At 41.6% G+C, this 22195-nt stretch overlaps 1 long non-coding RNA gene across 2 annotated transcripts; it reads left to right on the forward strand.

The window, feature by feature from the left end:
* The first annotated feature begins 709 nt into the window (after window positions 1-709).
* LOC135973041 (uncharacterized) lies at window positions 710-19063 on the forward strand. 2 transcript variants are annotated; one of them, XR_010589738.1, is made up of 4 exons: window positions 710-1200; window positions 2527-2608; window positions 9172-9334; window positions 18405-19063. It is a non-coding gene; the product is annotated as an uncharacterized LOC135973041 (long non-coding RNA). The 2 variants fall into 2 exon arrangements; XR_010589737.1 differs by having other exon boundaries at window positions 710-852; window positions 18405-19061.
* Window positions 19064-22195: the final 3132 nt, after the last annotated feature.

Below are 22195 nucleotides of genomic sequence, written 5' to 3' on the forward strand. Positions count from 1 at the left end.
CCCCTGTGTCTGTAACTTCACTCCTGAAAATAACGAAAGGTTTTGATGGAGTAAAATCACCTAGGGAACACCTATGTAGTCCGCACGGGCAGTGGAATGCAGTTTGTTTTACAAGAGGAACTCATTTAAAGTGACTTATTTATATAATTGTTAGCCATGTTACCAGGTAGGCCCTGGCAATCTGTGTTACTGTCTTCATCCACTAAAGTGATAGAGCATTTAATTAGCCTAATCCAATATTGGAAAAGTTGCAACATAGGTGAAGCAAAAGAAAGCAGTTAACTGCAGAAGAAGGGAGGAGAGAACAACCCCTCTCCCCCCCGCCAATCTCTCAATACCCAGACCACCCCTCTTCCCCCCAACCAAACAAAAAAATACAAAGTTTTCAGAGCTTTTGCTTGGGACAGTTCTTTTTTTTTCTAAACTGGCTCATACCTTTCTAATCGGCTCTGTGTAGATGAGCTCTGCAAATCTGTTACTGGCAATTTAACATGTAGTCCACTCTATGGGCTTGTAGTGGGGCGGCTGCCCCACTCCTGCAGAACAAGGGTTGAAAGCAGCCCTGGAGAGGGCTGTGGCTGGAAAAAAGTGTTAAAAGCAACCAAGCTAGGCTGAGAGGGGAAGCAGCCACAGCTGTGACCAGCTCAAGCTGGGCCCAGCTGGCCCTTATAAGCAGACTGGGAGCCAGGAGCTGGAGGAGTCTCTCTAGCTGTGGAGAGAGAAGGGCCTGGCTGCCTGGGAGCTCAGGGTACTAGGAGTAGAGCAGAGCAGGGCTGGGGAAAGGCAAGAGGAGCTGGGGAGCTCCAGCCTGGCAACTCCCCAGGCTGCAGGCCTTGCCAAAGGCCAAAGCAGGTACGGAGGGTTGCAGAGGCGCAGCCTGGGGTTAGGCAGAGGCAGCTGGTCTGACCCCCTTGCCAATGATAAGTGGCCATGACAGACTGCAGTTTGCCCCAGTGAGTGGGAGCTAGATGATGACAGGCAGTAGCCACTGAGGCAAGGTGGGTTTAGAGAGTTGGGGGTTCCCCTGAGAGGGGAGACCCAGAGTGTGGGGGTACTGCTGGGGCAGAACCCTGAGGTAAAGGGCACTGGGGTCCAGGAGGGATATGGGGGCCTGAGGCAGGTGAGCCGCCAGCCAGTAGAGGGCGCTCTGAGCTGGAAGAGAGCTAATTCCCAGAGCAACCAGCAGGAGGCGCCGCGCCAGTGAGTTGTTGCTTCGCTACAGGGCTATATTCTATTATACTGCCATGAAGATGAGAAGATAGCTAATTAATTTGTATTTCATTAAGGTTGTGAGAGGCAATGCATTGTTGGAGAAGGAGGGAAGACTGTGAGTTGAGGAGTCAGAGAACCCTCCTGGGCTGTTTCTGCTCCAACAATGTGTTATCCCTCACAACAGTCTAGACTGCAGTCTGATAATCTCACCCTGAATTAGCACTAAGTATTAATAGTTATTTTTATAACAAAAGAATGAAAGGAAAAATAACCCAAACCCATACGCTATGAACGTGTGAAAACACGGCTGACTGTAAAAGGAATAGAATATGACATCAAAGTGAAGAGCTCTGGCAAACTGTCAGAACTGTTCCTTGAGCAGATGGAGGTGTCTTTGCTCATTTATGCTGTAAAGATTTTTTTTGTGGGGGAGGGGTGAATTGGGCAGAGAAATGTGAAGGGGATTCTAGGGAACCTCCACATTTATCAGGTGGCACTAGCAATCTCTTGTCCACAGGGAACGCTTATTGTAGTTCTGAAACTTAAAAAAACCCTCATAGTGTAAATAAATTGAAAAAAATACAAAACTTATCTTGATCTTTCTAGTCGTTGCTATGTTTTTGAGTAATATATTGTCTAAGCTATGGCACTGCTGTGATGTATTAAACTAATATATCATAAGACTGCCATAGCTTTAATGATGTATTCATGTAATACATCATTAAGGCGCCATTGCTCTTGCAACGTATTATTCCAGATATTACCAACTGCTTGGGTCAATGCACAGGGATCTATGTATGTGGGACAGGAAGTCTAAGTCCTAAAATACAATGGAACTTAATGAAAATGCTTCACATTCAAAAACAATTTAACAGGATTTGGAACCACATGGCTTGTGCAGGAATGGTTGAGTTGAATAGGAACTTAAGGACCAAAATGGAGGTTTGAGTGGCAAAATTTGTTTGAAACATACATATGACATTTAGGAAGACAGAGCCTGATCCTACTCCTGTTAAAGTCAATGGCAAAATTCCCATTGACTTTAAAGGTGAAGGATCAAACCAGTAGTCTCTAGGGATGGGCAAATGGATTTGGAATATCTATGAACCTACCTGAACACTTCTTCAGAACTTGAATTAAACCTGCATAAGTGAAGTAATTTTTTGAAATTTTTGTATAGACTCTTTACAGGACACAATTCTGCACTTCACTCTGTACACATAGGTCCCATTGACCTCAATGGGAGTTTCATGGGTGTGTCTGAGAGCAGAATATTTCCCTCACTTTTTACTTATTTTTTCCCTGCTTCTGCAGTTACTGGTTTCAGCTGGATGCAGAAGTGAAAGTACTACCATATGTGAGAGAGGTTCTTGCCATCACAGCCTGACTGACATTGGTAAGTAGGGAGTGTCTTTCAAGACAGTATGATCTCATAAAATTTCTAGCTTTTGCATAAGTTTCTGAGAAGGGTTCAAGGTATCTGAACCAAACCATTAATATGCCTGAGGTCCAGCCCAATTTAATATTCTCCTCAGCAAGTCCTGGAAGTTAGATGCACATGGAAATGAATGTACTCAACAGCATCTGAAATGCTTAAAAAAATCACCTAATTATGTGATAACTACAAACTTGACAGTAGCACATAATAAAATGTATTAATATAGTTGTGACGGGTTGGATCACGGAAACCCCCTTGGGAGCTGCCACCAGATGTGCAAAAGACTTCCCCTGCTTCTGTTTTCCCTGCCAGCTCAGGACTCCAGCACCCTGTCTTGCTGAGCCAGCCACTCCTGTCTGGCTCTAACACAGATCCAGGGTCTGAATCACTTGTCCCAAAACTGCAAGTTTACCTGAAAACAGCTTACAGAAGTGTGCTTGTCTTTAGCACTCAGATGCTCAACTCCCAATGGGGTCTAAACCCAAATAAATCTGTTTTACCCTGCATAAAGCTTATGCAGGGCAAACTCCTAAATTGTTCGCCCTCTATAACACTGATAGAGAGATATGCACAGTTGTTTGCTCCCTCAGGTATTAATACATACTCTGAGTAAATTACTAAATAAAAAGTGATTTTATTAAATACAGACAGTAGGATTTAAGTGGTTCAAAGTAGTAACAGACAGAACAAAGTAAGTCACCAAGCAAAATAAAATAAAATGCGCAAATCTATGCCTAATCAAACTGAATACAGATAATTTCCTCACCAGTTCCAGAATGCTCCCTTTTACAGGCTAATCTCCTTTTAGCCTGGGTCCAGCAATCACTCCCTGTAGTTACTGTCTTTTGTTTCAGTCTCCTTCAAGTATCCTGGGGGGGGGGGGGGGTTGGGGGGTGGAGAGGCTCCTTCTTTAGCCAGCTGAAGACAAAATGGAGGGGTCTCCCACGGGTTTAAATAGACTCTTGTGGGTGGGGACCCCCCTCCTCCCTCCTATGCAAAGTCCAGCTCCAAGATGGAGTTTTGGAGTCACCTGGGCAAGTCACATGCCCCTGCATGACTCAGTCTTTACAGGCCGATGCCATTGTCCACATGGTATCTTGCATGTCTCCAGGAAGACTTCTTATGTGGATTGGAGCATTCCAAGATGCATTGTTCTCCAAGTGTTTCCTGATGAGGTACTTAACCTGGCGAATTCCTTCCTAAAGAAGCTGACCAAATGCCTCCCAAAGCTTACTTAGAAATCAAGCAAGCATACAGCCCATATTCTTAACCTCAAGTAGAAAATGATATATATATGAACAAATAGGATGAATAGATATAGTAGACCATAACCTTTACGGAGATATTACCTGGCACAGGCAGCACAAAACATATTCCAGTTATGTCATACATACATTTATAAGCACCCCCTCCCCATAAAGCCTTATGGGGTACACTGTCACAATAGTGATGTAAAATCTTACTCTGGTTTAAATAAAAAAGTGTTTTTCCACCAACAAAATATTTTTCTGTAAGTGTGAAATTTGCAGCCATCTTTGTTACTCTTCCATGAAAGAAATAAATTTTATTTCTGTGGTATTGTTATGGGCTGTACAGACTCCATCCTCTCCAAGCCTCTAAAAGGTTTACAGGGGCCTCCTCAGCGGGGGCTGATTGGTGACTCTGCAACACCTTGGGAGACCAAAAGCCTGCAGGTCAGAAAGGAGGGGTGGCTGCCAGGGAGGGTGAGGAACCACTGAGAGCAGGGGCCTTCAGCAGCAGACTGGTCGGAAGCCTCCCAGGTAGTTTGACCTACATAGGAAGAGGATCACAGAGTGTGAGCCTGGGAAACAGTCTACAAGAGAGGCACGGTGGGCAACAATAAGAGATGAGGCGGGAGGGGAAACTGCTTTATACAGGATCTCTAGATTCAGGGGCTACAGAGCACGATTTAAAGTGGAAAGGCCATAGATTTGCCTTTGATCCTTCTTTTCCCTTCTCAGATGCCCTCTCCCCTAGCAGACTGACCCCCTGGTTCATGAGCCCCTAAACCCACTGCCTCCAAATGCTATTCTTATATAGGTTTTTATACTATGCACATCACCGTAGTAGCCAGGTGCCTTCCAGTAGTACATTAAGCAACATGACTACACATCTGTCACATGTTTGTTCTCTCATCATCTCCCCAGAAGAAGCAGCATGTGCAGTGGAGTGTCCTGTTTTGTGCGCGCGCGCTCTCTCTCTCTCTCTATCTATCTATCTATCTATCTATCTATCTATCTATCTATCTATCTATCTATCTATATATATATATATATATATATATATAATTAATTTTTTTAAATGTACCTGTTTGCTATGGATTTATATTAGAGAAGGCAAGGTCAAAGGAATGCACCTTGAATTTGGAGAAAAAAACAAGTAAGTTTTGTGAAAGTCCTTAATTCCTGGGGGGACCTCATTCTACAGTTTTGAACCCATCCCCTGGAGAAGATTGTTTGTCCTGCACAGACCAGCTTTACTTTTATTGTTGAGATTTCCATTGTGCCAGAGGAGCATGGTTGTTGAACGCAGTCTTTGTTCCGGAGCATTGAATAGTCTTTAGGTATGCTGGGCCTAGGACATGGAGCACTTTGAAGATAAAGACTGAGATCCTAAACTTGATTCCAAATTGTATGGGAAGCCAACGTAGAGAGCAGAGAACAAGTGTGATGTGTTCATGGTAGCCTGTGTTGCTGAGGAGATGTGCTGCAGTGTTTTGTACTAGCTGGAGTTTCCCAAGTGCTGAAGGTTTCATGCTCAGGTATATTTCACTGCAGTTATCCAGCTCAGGAGTGACAAAGTCATGAATAAGTGAGGCCAAGTCTTCATCTGCTAAGATGGGACAGAGTCTCCTAGCCAACCAGGGATGGTAAAAAGCATTATTCGCAGCTATTGCTGTAGCATCAGTGAGGAATCCAAGAGTACTCCTGGACTACAGACTGCATTGACCAATTGTGGATGTGAACCTTCAACCAAAGGAGACTGCACTGTGGTTGCAAATTGCTCTGCCCAATAGTGTCACCTCTGTTTTACTTGGGTTCACCTTCAGCCAGCTGTCCTAAACCCATGAGCTTATCTCATCCTAGCACTGGACCATCTTGATGGTGGTGATTGTGTTGTATGTGATGAAGGATAAGTAGAGCTGTGTGTCATTTGCATATTGCTGGCCCTTTAGTCTATATCATCTAACCACTCCACCTAGTGGTTGCATGTAGATATTGAAAAGGACCAGAGAGAGAATTGATCCTTGTGGAACCCCACAAGTGAGGGATCTAGTGGTAAAGTTGCAGTTTCTTGTCACCTCTCCTTGTGTGCATCGCTCTAGGAAGGACTCAAACCATGTTGGCACTTTACCTTGGGCTCCTTCCTCCGCTCAGGCAATAGAGCAGTATCTCCTGGTCAATGGTGTCCTCAGAGAGAACGGATATCTGCTCTCTGTCCATTGACAGGGGGAGGTTATCCATCAATATCACTAAAGAGGTTTCAGTTCTGTGCCTAACTGCAGATTGTGCCAGGTCTAGAATGTTGGCTTCTGTTAGGTGAGCTTGTTAATAGGCCTTTGGCTAGATCTGCTATGAGCTTGCTCAGAAATAACAGGTTTGACACTGGCCAATAGTTGGCTAGGACTGTAGTATCCAGGGTGGGTTTCTTCCGTGTTGGCTGGATGATTGTGTGTTTGAAGGAGAAAGGGAATATTCCTTCTCTGAATGAAGCATTGGCTATTTTAGTGAGGAGTAAGTAGCATTACGACCTAGTACATGGGGTTGCAACACCACTCAACTCTGGCCCACAAAAAAAAAATGGTGGGCACTATGGCGCAAGTGGTTCCCTTCCTCCAGCTCTGTGACCTATGGGATTGAAACCGAGAGGAGTGGGTGTGTCTGGGTTCCCCTACCAACTCCAGCAAAGGAGCTATAAAAGCCTGCTGAGCAAAGAGGTCTGAACGCCAACATGGAGATACTAGGGTTACTGGCCTGTTGACTCACTAGACTCTACTGCCCTGAGAGGGGAGAAACTATTAACAATCCTGGTGGAGGGCTGGAGTTACTTTGAGGACCTACTAGACAAGTGGCTGATCTGTGATTGGTTGAACAAGAGGGAAACTGAGGCAGTATTGACATAACACCTGCTCGACTGCAAAGGGTGCCACTGGCTGAACCACTTGGGCCATAGTGCCCACCATTTTTTTTGTGGCCAGAGTTGAATGGTATTGCAACCCCATGTACTAGTTCATAATGCTACTTACTCCTCACTAAAATAGCCCCAGACCAGCATATATCACAGAGACAAAAGCAAAGTACAATTCCGTGCAACGTTTGAGAGGGACTCACAAGAAAATCTACAGGAAATAAGCAATAACATTTTCATTACAAATCACTGTATTTCCTTCATTGAGGGACTAATGAACCTACTAGAATCATTTCTCTTTTCAGTTGTTGCCACTGTAATATCTGCAAGAAGATCTCACACCTTTTAGTCAATTTCTTACATCATATTACCCTCACCTTTGGGTGGTATTGGTAATGTACTTTGGTGAGTACCCATTTTGCAGATCATCTCCCCTCTTTAACTCCCAACCCAAAATGTATGGAATTGATGCTATTACAAATTCATAAGCACTAGGACTTCCCAATTGTCTCTCTGCAGCATGGTCACTTAGCACTTAACAACAGCTGCAGGGATAGAACTCAGACACTCCTACTCCTAGAGAGCAAACTCTGTTCCCTGCGCTAAAGACAAATCCCATTGTTTGTGAGCAGTGAAAGGTCTATAAAGTTGAGAAGTCCTGCTTTTAACTAGTAGAAAACCTGTATGTATACTAGCTGGTTTATTCATACCAATACACCCCATAGATAGGCTGTATTCTGATACCACTCTATCTACAGTCTTTGCTTTTGTTTGTGAACTCTTTGTATTGTATCATATGATGTCAGTGGGTGGTGGTGGTGGAGGATATACTCAGAGTTGTTGGATGAGGTCGTCACTTGAAAAGTGTCATTTCCATAGAAGTATCTTGCATGTTCCCTGGATTTTCATAAGAAGAGTGAAAAGAGAGCTTAGGTTTTGCAGCTAATAGCCTAGCATATGTTAATTTCATCCTGCAAACACAGAAATAATCAACGTTCTATTAAAAGATTCTGCGTACCATAGTCAAAAGGCATTTCCTGTACTAAGTGGAATTTAATTGGAATTACCATCAGAGGGCAATAAATCAAAATGCAGTGCTATGTGCATATATTATAACATTGTTTTTACAACCCAATAGAACTGAGCAGTGTTTTGCGCAGTCATGTGCCCATGGGAGTAGGAGCTGTAAAAACTTGGCTGCCATCTTTAACATCATTGCTGTTTCTAATCTTGGACACCTATACGCTGTTTTCTTTTACAAAATTATGTTTGAACATAGCTTAGTGCTAGGTTGGTGGCTGGTTGGCTTCAACTCCAGGTGACTGTGTCCTAGCCAGCAGTGGGATCTTCATCCAGCCTGGGTGACGTCAGGCTGAGGGTAGAGAACAGAGGTCTGAAAGACTGAAAAGACAAACCTTTGGAGAAAAAAATGCCAATGGGGGATGAAGAATTAGAGGAGAATTCCAAGGGCAGTAAAGGAATTTTCATTATAAGAAACATCTATGGTCATAGTCCTGTTCTGGTTAACAAATAATTTTGTGTAGCTGAGGTTTGACTAGCTGAGGTATGACTATAGTAAAAATTAAGTTTCTAAATTGTTTCCAGAAATACTTGCCACTGTTTCTCCAACTCTGTTGCTGTGGCTGCTACTGTTGTGCCATTTTACTGATATTTCCCAGCAGCAGACCCAGTGTGGTGGAAGGAGCGTTTAATAATTTTCTATTAAGCTGCACGTGACTAATAGCCCAGAGAGCACATTGCTGAAATGGTGCACTAATCATTGCTGAGGGTCACAGGAAACCATAAATGTACAGAAATCATAACTGGGCATATAACCTCCAAACTCATTTTACAGTTTAACTACATTTTTCTGAGCATAAGTGGATGCACATATGTTAACTGTGAGGCTAAATGATTTGCCTTGATTTTGTTAAAAATCTAGCTCACTATTGCCCTGATCCTGCAAAAATTTATGTTTACTAACTTTAAATTCTAGAGTAGTCCCAATTGAAGTCAAGATCCCATTTGCAGGATTGGGACCTAAGTCTGTTACAGATTCATGAGGCTCATATTTTCTGACTAGCGCATTTAGAAATGGAAAACACAGCTAAGTTTCTTGGTAGCAGGAAAAATAGCAAAGCCTTATTTGTGCTTAGGTTGGAAGACACTAATAATCTGCTGATTTTTGCAATACAGGGGAAACTGTACTGAGGCAGAAAAACGTATAAGCTGTTTTTGCTGTTTGGGTTTCTAGGTCTTGTTTCGAAGTGCTACACCTTTACTGATATAGAATTTTTTTTTTATATCTACACCTCTCTGCCAATAGTGTTTTCTTGCATGATGGTCCCTGAGATACTTGTTTGTTTTGACAGCAACTCAAGTCGGGTGGCTATGTTACAAATGGTAGCTGTAATAGGTCACAGACAGCTTGACAGTTTGGCACATTTTGTGACAAGAAGCAGTTCTCCGACCCAACAGATGCTACTTCACTATTCTCTTTGATCACTACATGCCTGCTTAAGAGGTACTGCTGCTGTAAGTATGTCATTTTCATTTCAGAGCTTGCCTACTGATATCAAGTGACTGCTGCTGGGACTGAGACTGTAGTCTGCATTACATGGGAACTTGGTGTCTCCTTTGGTATATGCTAGACATAATAAAAATTTCTTTCCATCAGCCAATACAATTTCTTCTAGGATGTTGGTGTTAAAAAGGGATTTAAAAGCTATCCAGATTTGGTGACTGGCTGGGATGAGATCACTAGTAAAAAAACAAACAAACAAAAAACACATACTGCTTTAAATATACTAGGTGGCTTTTTTCCTCTTTAGATTGTCATAATTTGCATTATTGATGGAATTTACATATCATAAATAGCAAATGAATTGTTTATGAAACAATGGCTTGTACTTCCTTTATAATACAGCCCTATTTATTGCAGTAGTAAATGTGTCTTGGAGTGGGAAACCATTCATAACCAGCCATTAATGGAAATTATTTTAATGATAGTTTAGTAACATGACATCTTACTTAGCGCTACAGGGAAATGCATTTCAAGAAAAGTCCATCCTATCATTCTTAATTGTTATCCAACTTTTTAATAATTAAAAATTATGAAGAAAGAGCACGCATAGAAATGAGAGCAACAAAAACTGAAAAATTGCAATGAGTCTAGGTAACTTTGCAATGCTGCTTGATACAAGTAGAAGGGTGGGGATTTAATGCCACTGCCATCTCTTACACTCCATTCCTTTAATTAAACAGCCACATTATTTAACATTCTCACATTTATTACTCCTGGGGGAATTCTGTGCCAAACATTCAAAATTCTGCACACAATATTTTAAAATTCTGCATATTTTATTAAAATAATGCAATATAATTATTTTGTTAATTTATTTAAACTACAATACAATGGATGAAGAATGGGAGTGGGGAGTAGGGTGACCAGATTACTAGTATAAAATATCGGGACGGGGGCGGAGCAAAAAAGGGGGTGGGCGGAGCAAAAAAGGGGGTGGGCGGAGCAAAAAAGTTTTAAAGGGGCCTGGGGCATTAGCAGGCCCCACGCACTGCCCTCCCCACGGAGCCTCCCGCCCCCTGTCCCGCCACGGGCATATGCGGGGCGCTGTGGGTCCGGGCAGGGGCAGCGCGGAGCAGGCAGGAGCCGGGTGGGCGGCAGGGGCCGAATCCCCGCTGCTGCCAGGAAGCCCCGTGCCTCTCCCTCCCGCTCGCGGCTGTGGCTCCTTCCTGGCGGGACGCGCCTCCCGCTGCCCCAGGCACATGCGGCGCAGGTCCCCCGCGCCTAGTCTCCCTCCTGCCGGGAAGGAGCAGCTGGACGCGTGCCGCATGTGTGCGGGGCAGGCTGGGGGGCGCGTCCCGCCGGGAAGGAGCTGCAGCCACGAGCAGGAGGGAGAGGCGCGGGGCTCCCCAGCAGCAGTGGGGATTCGGCCCACGCCACCCACCCAGCCCCTGCCCACTCCGCGCTGCCCCCGACTGGACCCACCGTGCTGCCCTGCGGGCTGCAGGGCTAGAGCAGCCTCTAGGCTGCGCTCCCAGCCCCGGGTGCAGCAGCCCGGGCAGAAGCCCTCTGGCGCGGCGGGGGGGGGGTTCACAGCTGAGCCCCCCCATCTCCCTCCCTTGCCAGCCCCCCTTTGCCCGCCCGGTGCCTGGGTGCTGGAGCTGACTCACCAGCTCCAGGATCCAGGCACCACCGCCACCCCCTCCCTCCAGGCTTGCGCCGCCATGCTGCAAGCCTGGGAGGGAGGAGGAATGCTGCGTGGTTGGGGAAGATCCTGGGCCAGGGCGGGGATTTGGGGAGGGAGCCAATGGGGGGAAGGAGAGGGCGGAGCTGGGGCGGGGGGGCGCACGAGCGCCAGAGCAGAGGGCAAAATTTCTTTTTTGTCCAGTGTCCCGACCAAACATTGGTCGGGACGCGGGACAAAGAAGCAAATATCGGGACAGTCCCGATAAAATCGGAACGCCTGGTCACCCTAGTGGGGAGCATTGGAGGAAATCCCCAACTCCCCTCTGTCTAATAGTAATGTAGCTAGTATTGACTCTTCATTTCTGGTTATTAGTCAACAAATATATGCAGCCATATGCTCAGTGTTACATCATAGGCAACTGAAGAGCAAGCGAGGGCTGAGGACTCAAACTGTCAATTTATTTTGGCTACTGACCATCTCCACTAAGCCTTGCCTTTCTGGCTTAGTCTCCTTACTATGAAAGTGAAGAAAAATTATACCAGTAAAATGATTTATTTCATTCTTCTGTCTCTTCTCCCACAGTCAAGCTGGGTTTGGTTACAGTATTGTGAAACATGCCTGCTTTCATGTTGTAAAACAACATACATTCCCCTTCTCCCCATGTCTCCAGAGTTCTTAATGTTTCTGAACAGCTACTGGTCATTCTTAAAAGCTGAGCATTATGCTGTGACTCTTCTTCCTATACCCAGGCTTTAGATTACATTGTAGCCTAATTGTTACCAGTTAACTTTTTCCAAATGTGCTTCAAAAGGGTGAAGAAAAAGTGGGGCGGTTTCTCAGCTCCTCTGGATATGGAAATACAGGAGAGGGCTCCTCCAGGACCAAAGCACAGCTGTTCTGTGTGCCTGCTTATTTTGAACAATAAGTAATTACAATAATACAGTATTTCACAAAGTTAGGTTGAAGCCTGATAAAAACAGAGTGATGAAACAGATTATTAGTTGGCTAATTTGTGCTAAATCATCTGCTGTTGGCCATGTTCGTGGTTCTTATGTCAGAATTATGATCCACCAATCCAGGGACATTTATGCTCTAAACATAAACATCAAACCAGAAATATACTACCTAGAACAGAGTTAATCCTATTGGCTTTAAGGTATGCAGTGCATGTGGGATCCTAAGAGGAAATGGATTGGGATTGGCTGGCTAGAAAGACAATAGGAAAACCAGGACGCGTGGGTCTTTAGTAACTTTATATGGGGGTACAGAATCTCACTTTTGGGAAAATGTAATATGTGCCTAATAGTTTTGCCCAGCCTTCCAGCAATCAAGTTTGGAGGGATGATTCTTGAAAATCAGCTAGAGCCTGAGAGCAGTTGCTGTAATGTCAGACTACCAGGAAAAGTGGGAGAGTGGTAGTAAAGTTTTATTTTAACGAATTCATTGATGGCAACAGTGGCTGTAAATGTTTTTTGTTACTGGCCTAAATATTATTGAATCTCTTGCAGTGGCAGTTTGTATTCTGCTTAAGTGTCAGAACTACTTGTATGCATTACTATAAACTGGCAAGTACCCCACTCTAAAAAGAGAGGCTGGTCTTTGAAATCAAAATAGCTATTTTTTTTATCCATTAGCTTCACAAGGAGTTGCTTATGACTATAACCACCGACCTAATGAGTCAAGCACCTCCATCAAATGCTTCACTTAATGGTGTCTTTTATTATAGTTCAGCGACCCAGTAGACTACATATTTGGTTGGTGTGCTAAGCACCTCTTAGAGCTCAGCATAAAACTTTCTGCACATCAACTGCTGCAAAATGTTCTTTTGTGACTCTGAGCAGGCATTTCTTTTACTTTCGCTTAGAAATATCAAATAACAGCAAAATAAATCAGGAAAATCAGTGGTTGCAAGCCTCCCATTTATAGTCTGATCCTGTTCTGATCAATAACTTGATAAGGTATAAAATTTATAGAAAAAATGAAACTGTCTTTTTAGACTAAAGGTTAGGGTCTGATTCTCTTCTCGCTTACACTGGTGTAAATCAGGAGTAACTTCATTGAGTTATAGTCACGTAAAACTGGTGTAGGCAAGGGGCAAATCAGACTTTTAGTTTTCAGTGTAAATTGTCTTTAGGCTAAGTCCTTCATAGCAATACAACAGTGAAGATTTCTGTATGTGTGTGGGAAGCACCTCTATTTATTATGTTTTCTGTTATGTTTAAAAGCACAGTATCATCACTTTTTTATCACAAAGTTCTATTGTTGTTATAGGTTCATCCAAAATTAAATTTAAAAATAATTAGTGAACTTCCTGATAGAAGAAAGGAATAAGGACAAATCAAACAATAATTAGTAATTTAATATTCAATGTACCATTTCCTCATGCAGGATCATACACCCCCCAAAGTCATCATCCAACAAATACATGATGAGATCAAATTTCTGAACTAATGGGTGGGATTTTATTTCCAAAGAGGCTATCACTTTGAACTCTAAATTCTCGCTTTTTTTTTTTTTAATGGCACCATAAAGTAAATATCTGTACCTTTCAATGCTGTGCTGTCTTGGATTGATTTTCTTGGACCTAAGATTTTGCAGCCGTGGGATTGACCAGCCAGCAAATAAGATATATTATGCATATTAATTCTGGCTTGGTAAAATAGTGAATTGCACAATACTTCCCCAGCAGAGTCTTCTTCAGATTGTCTTGTACAAAGTTGAAGGAATTGCTTTGGTTGGACTTAGATCGGTAATGAAGCTATCATAAGTGTTTGATAGGTTAGCGTGTAACAACTGCTCCATATATTTCAGTTCATATTATCTCTGCAAAATGTCTTGGTCTTTTAACAGTTCATTCAATAAAGAAAAGAAAGGATGTTAATCAACAGTATAACATTGGTATTCTCTGTGGAAGGGCTGCTTGTAAACAACTTCTGAAGGGGCACATACTGTAGTTTCCAAGGTGAAATAGTATTTACCATTAGAACATGTATTTACCATTGGAATTAGACATGGGTAGTATCCAAAACCCAAGATCTCCAAAAATCAGAGACATGTGGAAGTTCAGATCTGAATTTTGAAGCTTGAGATTAGTTGCTGGGAAATGACCCTGTCTAATTTCTAATATTGAAGACTAACCCATTGAAGGGGCAAAAAAACTAAAATGCAGGGTTGGCAAGAGTTCTGCAAGATAAGGAAAGAGAGAAGATAAAGATATTTTTTCATAATAGGTTATACTATTAAGGGCAAAAATATCAAATTCTTTGTGTTGTATCTGATTTAAATTTTGGTGTGATTACATTTTGTACGTGTATAATCAGGGGTGCTGAAACAATTTGTATAGCGAGGGTGCTGAGAGCCAACCAAATCCTATTTCCCGCACCTATGCATATTACCCTCCCCAAATAAAACAAAACAAAAAATCTTCACTATATTTTGACTAGCTATATTGGTTAGGGCGACCCTTCTTTATAGCTTTGAAACTTGGAAAGAGTTAAACTACAAAGCAACTATTGGGAAGATCAGCCTAGCTTTCACAGTATCCTTAGTCTTAATTCTATCACCCTTGCATATCTGACTTCACTTCCTCTTTGGAATTTTGTTCTTGTTTTGCATAATTACTTTTAATGTAGCCTTCAACCCCCAAAGTTCTCTTTACTGAACTTCATTTTGCATATGTAAATATACTATGAATTTATATAACAGTGTGCTCCATGATACATTCTGTGTCTATTGAAGAAATAAGAGAAATGTTATGCAATTAAATGAATTTAGTAGTAGTTTTCAAAACTCTGCTTGATGGTGGGGTTTCATATATGCAGCTTCCTCACTTGACCATAGTGTTGAAAACATTTGTGTAGATGGGTCTTTGAATGCTCCTAGAGGTGGAGCAGGGGCTGGAGCAGCACGCAGCTGCTCAGGGCACCAGGAAATTTGGTGCCCCAAATTTCCTGGTGCCCTACACAGCTGCGTATTTTGCGTATGGGTAAGGATGGCCCTGTATGATTTGTACTGCAAGAAATCATGCAACTTTTTTTCCCTGCAAGACACACAATAAGTGTTATAACAAAGTTTAGGAAAGCAAACAAAATCCACATTAATATTTCCTCACCTTTAGATGTCCCATCTATCCTGTATTGTAAACTCTTTGCAGCAAAGACTGTTTTATTTGTAGGCAGGAGAAAGCTAAGCACATTGTTGGTGCTAAATTAATTAATTATGATAGTGATAAAGTGGTCCCAGTGTTACTTCTGAGGACTAATAACATGGTTCAGGATGAACCAATAATCGTTCATCCTGAGATCCAGTTCATGAACTAAAATTCTCAGATGTCATTTTTTCTGAAAACAAATTTTACTAAATACAGATAGGTATTTGATTCTGTAGTGTCACTTGAGCCAAGATGCAGCAGGCTGACCAATGACCTTGTCTTTGCTGTTGGCTGGATGATTCTTCAGGCTGATCTGACCAGGGCCAGCTGTTGCTTTCCTGTTTTGACATGTTTTGGTCATTTTGCTGCTTTATAAACACAGCAGGCATGTTATTTTGAATCCTTGAAACTATTTTCAGGTCACATAGGTAATATTCATGACAACTTTCACACATTTTGTTCAGTTGATTTGTAAGCTTTCTTTGAGACACAGAAAAAATAGGCTACAAGGAGAGAAATGATGTAGAGATTAGATAGAGAACAGATTTAGGGGAGAGACCGAGGGGAGGGAGAGGGAGGTGAGAAAACAGCAAACAGGAGACAGAAACAGAAGTGCGTTCAAGTTAAAAAAGACTTTGGTCTGAGTAGGAGAGCCTGAGTGAATTAATCATTGGAATTAGAGTGGAATAGATGGGTGGCGATGAATGATGAACTGAACTGGAAGTTAAAAACAAGCACACAAATTTTCCAAAAGGAATAGAAACAAAATAAAATCATTGCATTGATGAGTGACGTGTCAGGAGACTAAGTAATTACTTAATTACTTAATTAGAGAATTAAGAACTTGAGGTACATGTCCCATCTAGTACACATGTCTTGGTGGTAAGTCATGCAAGGGGGCCATGCATGGGGTCTCCACACCAGCTGAGTTTCTCCCTTAGGCCACAATCCAGCAAAGCTCTTAAACCTGTGCTTAACTTTAAGAACGCAAGTAGTCCCATTGACATCAACAGAACTATTCATGGACTCAAAGTTAAAGATATGCCTCAATGTTTTGCTGGGTCAGGACCTTAATGAACTTGAATTTATGAAGTTCTGTTTACAATGAAGTAGAACGAGAGTTCCATGCTTTGCAAAATGTGAACTGTACATCCAGTTACAGTGAACTTTTACTCACAGAGAAGTTGTTCTGTAGAAAAAATGACTTCACTGTAAAGTCTTTTGATCATATTTTGGGGGCTTATATTCTAAATAGAAAACAATCTTTTTACAGTTTGCATTTTCTTAATAGTTTGTGAGACAATCATACTGTATGATTTTAAATAAAAAATGGTCTAATTTAATCAGCGGCTTCAGTTTTCACAGCATGATCTGAATGAATTGATTGAACATATTTAATCAATTATACAATGCTCTGGTTTTCTTAACCTTCCATTTGTATAGATTATGTAAAACAAAGCTTAGATGTATTAGATGTAAATTAATAACAATGTCACTTTATATAGCAGCTCCCCGAAATACATAAACAATAATTTATACAAGACTTAAAGCAATGGTAATAATCCAGAATTTTATTTAGTTTTATTTCTTCTAGAAAAGTGAATTAAGTTTAAATATTTATGAAACATAAATGTCATATTCTGCATCTGTGCTTCCTTCTAATTATATTGTATTTTTATTCCAAGTTCTTTCTCTGCTCTTCCCTTACCCCATCTCCTTCCTGTTATGGGCTGTGTTCACACTAACATAGACATGGACACAACTGCATATTTCTCATTATGGAATGCTAATGCAAATAGTCCTCCAGCTCATCTGTTAGCTCAAGTAATACGAGAGTACCCAACACCCCAACTGGAATCAAGTTGATCAGCACCTCTGAAATTAAACTACGCCAATAGTTATCTCAAGATAGGAACCTCTAAATTAGAAGACACTTGAAACTTTGTCCCTTTTATCTCTCTGTCTCAATGTACTTACCTACTTTAGTAAAAATGCTTTTGAGCCTTGGATAAAAGATGCTACAGAACTACAGAGTATTAATTTCATCAGTCTGTAGTGTGCATTGAAGAACTTCTTCCATCCTTTGCTGCATGTAGACCTAGACAGAATCATGAAGTTCCACAAGGTTGTGGTCTTCCAAAGGGACATGGCACCAGGTGCAGTTGGTTGTATATGTTATACATGTATGGTAATAAAGGAATCAAGAACTGACAAATTACAAAGTCCTGAACTAGCTTGGGCCCATGGCACACACTACAGTTTTTACCAGCAAGTCTGAGATCCTTTGCTCTTGAGGATCACAGTGTTATTTTTGCACTGTTTATCAGGCTACATTGGACTGACTGACTTGTATTCTTATGCTCTGTTGAATTTTGTATCATATTTGGAAAACTTTTCCGCAGTACTTGAAAAACAGGAAACTGGCATCATGAGGGAATGTAAATCACAGAGCAAGTGGAAATCTCCAGCTTCTCACTTTTGCAGTACTTCAAAAGCAAAGTCTAAAGGGTTGGTGGATCTGAGCTCAAAGAAAGAGAAGTCCCACTCTGAAAGCATGCTCACATTGGAAATTAACATCTATCCTACAATGAACCACTGAAATAAAACAAACAAACCAAATTAAGTATAACAACAAAGAGAAATTAGTTTTCTTCAAATTCTGCAAAAGAAATTTCTCCCAAGCTGAGATGCCATCATATCAAACTTTATCCCTGAAGGAATTTATTATAATTTTCTGAAAACAGGAGTTTAATAATGAAAATGCCATTTCAACTTCACCTGTAAGATACCTACCCACTTCACTCTTATATGGCTTCTGAGAATGATGAATGGTAAGGAAAACAGCTTTTCACCTGGAATTGCATGATAGGAGCCTCTCAACTTTATGGAATTGTGATATATTGTGCTAGGTACTATAATACCTAGAATCTGCACTGGAAATCTCCAGATCTAGTTTTTAGGTCTATCTGTGATCCTTTACAAGTCAGAATATGAAGTGCTTGTATGGCAGTCAGTTTAAAGAAATATGCAATAGTCACCTATTTGTAGGTTAAGTTAAAAAGATTATGGGCCCTGCTGGACCCATGGATGGAATGAAAACTCTGAAACTACTTTCATATTGGGATGGATTACAGCTTACCCTGACAGCTGGAGAAAGGAATCCCCCCCAGTCTGCATTTCTGGCAACTAAACACACATTTTACCAGAACAGTCAGTTTTTCCTTCTGTTGAATCTTTTTACTTCTAGGTTGATGCTGCATGACTTCCATCAATGATGCTTATGTTTCTGAAGACTACACTGAAGGAAGATGGGAGAACACCAGTTAACTCTCCAGAGAACTGACCTCACTCCATTATATCCAGTGGTCACAAGAACATTCTCCCCCACTCTAGTGACGTAGGGCTCTGGGAGTAGAAGAATGTATTGGTCAGTAAAAGCACTGGTTAACAACACTCAGGGGGCCCTTTATCATGTTTTCATCCTTAAAATACTTACACCACTACTGTAAAGCACTGCTGAAATTTCCATTTTATTTCTTTTGGAAATATTAAAGACAATAAATACAACAAATAGTCAGTCTGGAAATGTCCTACAAATAATTAAAAGAAAGTGATGATGCATATTACAAATCCTGTGCATTATTGCTGATGTTCTCAAAACACTTTCCAAATGTTAAACAAGGGAGCATATAGACCATGGGTAAAGCCAGAGGGTGTTGCCAATATGCGACTCTTCCATTCACCCCTCCTTAATAGAATCTTATCAGAGTCTGGCCTGGGTGTAAGGCTGCATGCTAGGGGTGGAGTATTCCCATAGGAAAGTAATATTGACTGATATCACTAGGGAGATGTTGATGCATAATGTCTCAATGCCAGCAGCATGTTAAATATAATTATTGATAACTAACAGATTAGACCCGTTATCAAAGGAGAGGGCATCCATTTTGGAAAGAAGACAAAGTACTCCATCTTTACGACAGCCGTTTCTAAACACATTGTGAAGCTGACAGTTTAGCACTCAGTTTATGAGTATGCACTTGGGTTTCACACGGCCAATGGTTGCTAAACAGAGGATAATGTGGTAAACTTTTTCTGCCACTGCAACTTACTCTAAAAGAACCTGTAAAAAATTAATTTGATGCCACTGGTTCCCTTTCCATTTTATGCGGTGTTATGGAGATAAATCCTGCCGTCCCTTCGCTGTTCTGACTTGGGCAAAGTTCCCACTACTTTCAACGTGCCACTATGAAATGGGTGCTTTGGCCTGTGACAGCAAGATTGAGCCACAGGATTGATTAAAGAGCTTGTATAATGCCGACAGACCCCAGTAGCTGGCGGGATCGAACTTGGTGCCTCTGAAGCTTAGGGCATGAGCCTCTACTGCATGAGCTAAAAGCCAACTGCCTGTTAGTTAGGGCTGTAGACCAGACTCATTTAACTCTCTCTCTTTAAGTGGTCTTGGTGCCACTAGATGGGACAGAACACTACACCCAGAAGGCGTGTGCGTTACACTTGCATCCTACCACCCTGTTGCTTTTGCTTTGTGACTTCTTCATTATACCCAGAGTGTAACAGCTGGAGGTCCCTTTGAAGCTGATGGTTACTCTGCAGCTGGCTCTGTTAGTAAACCTAGGACAGGTGCTCAGCTGGGGTAAACTGACATTGACATTAATGGAGTTGCATCAGTTTACACCAGTGGATGAGGACCTGGTTGTCCCAAGCCTGTGTCAGTTAGCGCATCTCTTTTATATTAATGGCAAATTGCTATACTTAAACTAATATGTAAGCCAGAGTCTGAGTGAGCTCTCCCCTGCCATCTATTGATGAACTGGGGGAAAAGACCTACCCAGTGACATCACTAAGAGCTGAAACCACTAAGAACTGGGCTAAGTGGTGGAACTGCTGAACACAGCACGGCAGCTAGAAGCAGAGGTGGCAATGACAAAGGCAAACAGTGGCAGAGACCACAATGACAGGGATGAGCAGAGAGGCATTGCTCAAACCATCCTCCTCCGTCTCCCATTCAGGGGTGGGAGGTGAACCTACGTGCACATCCTTGAATTCTGGGACATCACTGATCTCAGACAACCAACTGTGAGCGGGTGTGGTGGAGGGAAAGAGGCATGGCATGTTAAAGGGACATTTGTCCATCAGACTTTGACACCACAATGTGAGAAACAGAGGCAAAGGTCTATTTCCCATGATACTGCAGGGTGGGTGTTTAATTATGGTTTGCATACTTTTGAGTAAGTGATGCAGTGGTTTCCCAAATTAATCCTGAGTTCCTCCTGCTCTTAATAAGTTTCCTTTTGTTATACACAGACTCAGTGCTTGTGAGTGGGGAAGTATTGCCTCTTAGAGGCACCCAGGGGTGGTGGTTAATTTTCCCAGCTTTCTGGGTGGAGGTTTAAGCTAGTTCTGTTTTTTAATGTTAAAAGTAACCCCTCAATATTGGACCTGGCCCTTGGTGTCCGCAGCAACACCTGGCAGAAGGGTTACAAATATTTTTTTATTCAGCATATATGCAAATCGCAGAGGACACACAGGTGACCTGAATCATTCCAGCATCACTAGGGTACCTCTATAAGACTGGCTTAATACCGTGTATACTCAATACTTAATAATGCTGCTGTAACTTGGCTGAACCACGCTATGATCATTGTTACTTTAACACTCTTGGACCTACAAGAGTGTTAAAGTAACCTATTGACAGCTTAGATATTAGCAGATAATTTCTACACAATAACTTTACACAATGAGCTACTACCTTTCATAGGAAATCTTGCACACAGCAAATGCTTTGGTGAGAGTGAAAATATTGTTAATATAGCTTATGTTAGAGACTAAACTACAGGCTTCCAGTGAAGGGTTAAAGAAAACTGTTATTTAGCATGTCAGGAAATTGTCAAGATCACTAAGTGTTGAACTGTGTTGACTGAGTTGCATTGAACTCTCTCTTTGCATGTTTGCAATAAAAACATACATCAGCTTGCTTCAGAACCAATGTCAAACTTAGTTAACGCTAAAATCCCCTCCTAGTTTGTGTGTACTGTGGATACTAAATACATCACTCATATATATATCGCTATTAGGAAGTTTTTTCTTAGGTGATGCTAAATTGCTAAACTTGACATATCTTCTGTGTGGGCTGATCCAAAATTTTCTTGTAATCTATGCTCCTTCAAAATAAAAACATGTTCCTCCAACCTCTAAGCCACACAATATTATCTTTAATTTTTGTATATCTTTATTGAATTTAAAATTTGTGTTTCTTTTAAGCAAAATATTTGTACACAACTAATTCTAGACCTAATTTTGCACTGCTAAAGTTTTAACATTGGCTTCAGTGGGAGCCTGATCAGGGCCTAAGAGAACAAACACTTTAAGCTAGAAAAGGAATTGGGGCGAGGTGTGTTTGATCTCAGTAGTAGGATTCTATTGACACATCATAGTGTACCACTATTCCTCATCTTCTTGAAATGGCAGGCAAAATAATTTTTTTAGTAGCAGCAACATCTGTCTCTTTGGCAGAGTCCTGTGGCAGTTGTGTTGGAAGCTCTGGAGTTTCCCCTGACCCTGTCATGTGTTTACATTGCTGAGAGGTTAGTTTGAGCTCTGCTGTCGTCCTGAATGCTGTTAGTTGATTCTCTTTTATCTTTGTAGGTAACATTGAATATCAAACTGCATTTAGAAAACTAAGAATGCTGTTTAAAAATACATATATAACCATGTATCTATAAATATGCTATTTTGAAAGGAGATTTATCTTATCCACACTTTCAAGTCATGCGTATTGCATTCAGCATATGCATCTACACCATGTTCATCATGATATCTGAGGTTCTGAATGTAATGTTGCATACATGCAAATTTCTATTCCTTTCTGCATCACATTTTCTTTGGCCTCATCTTCAGTATTTTTTAACTCCTGCTCGAGTAACTGACTTTTATTTGACTGGGACTTAGTTTCCAATGTAATGGGATTATCATAAAACAATTTTTAAGTAATCAGGATGGGCATATCAATATTTATTGAAA

The sequence above is a fragment of the Chrysemys picta genome, chromosome 8 (assembly GCF_011386835.1).
Source record: "Chrysemys picta bellii isolate R12L10 chromosome 8, ASM1138683v2, whole genome shotgun sequence".
Taxonomy (NCBI): Eukaryota; Metazoa; Chordata; order Testudines; family Emydidae; genus Chrysemys; species Chrysemys picta.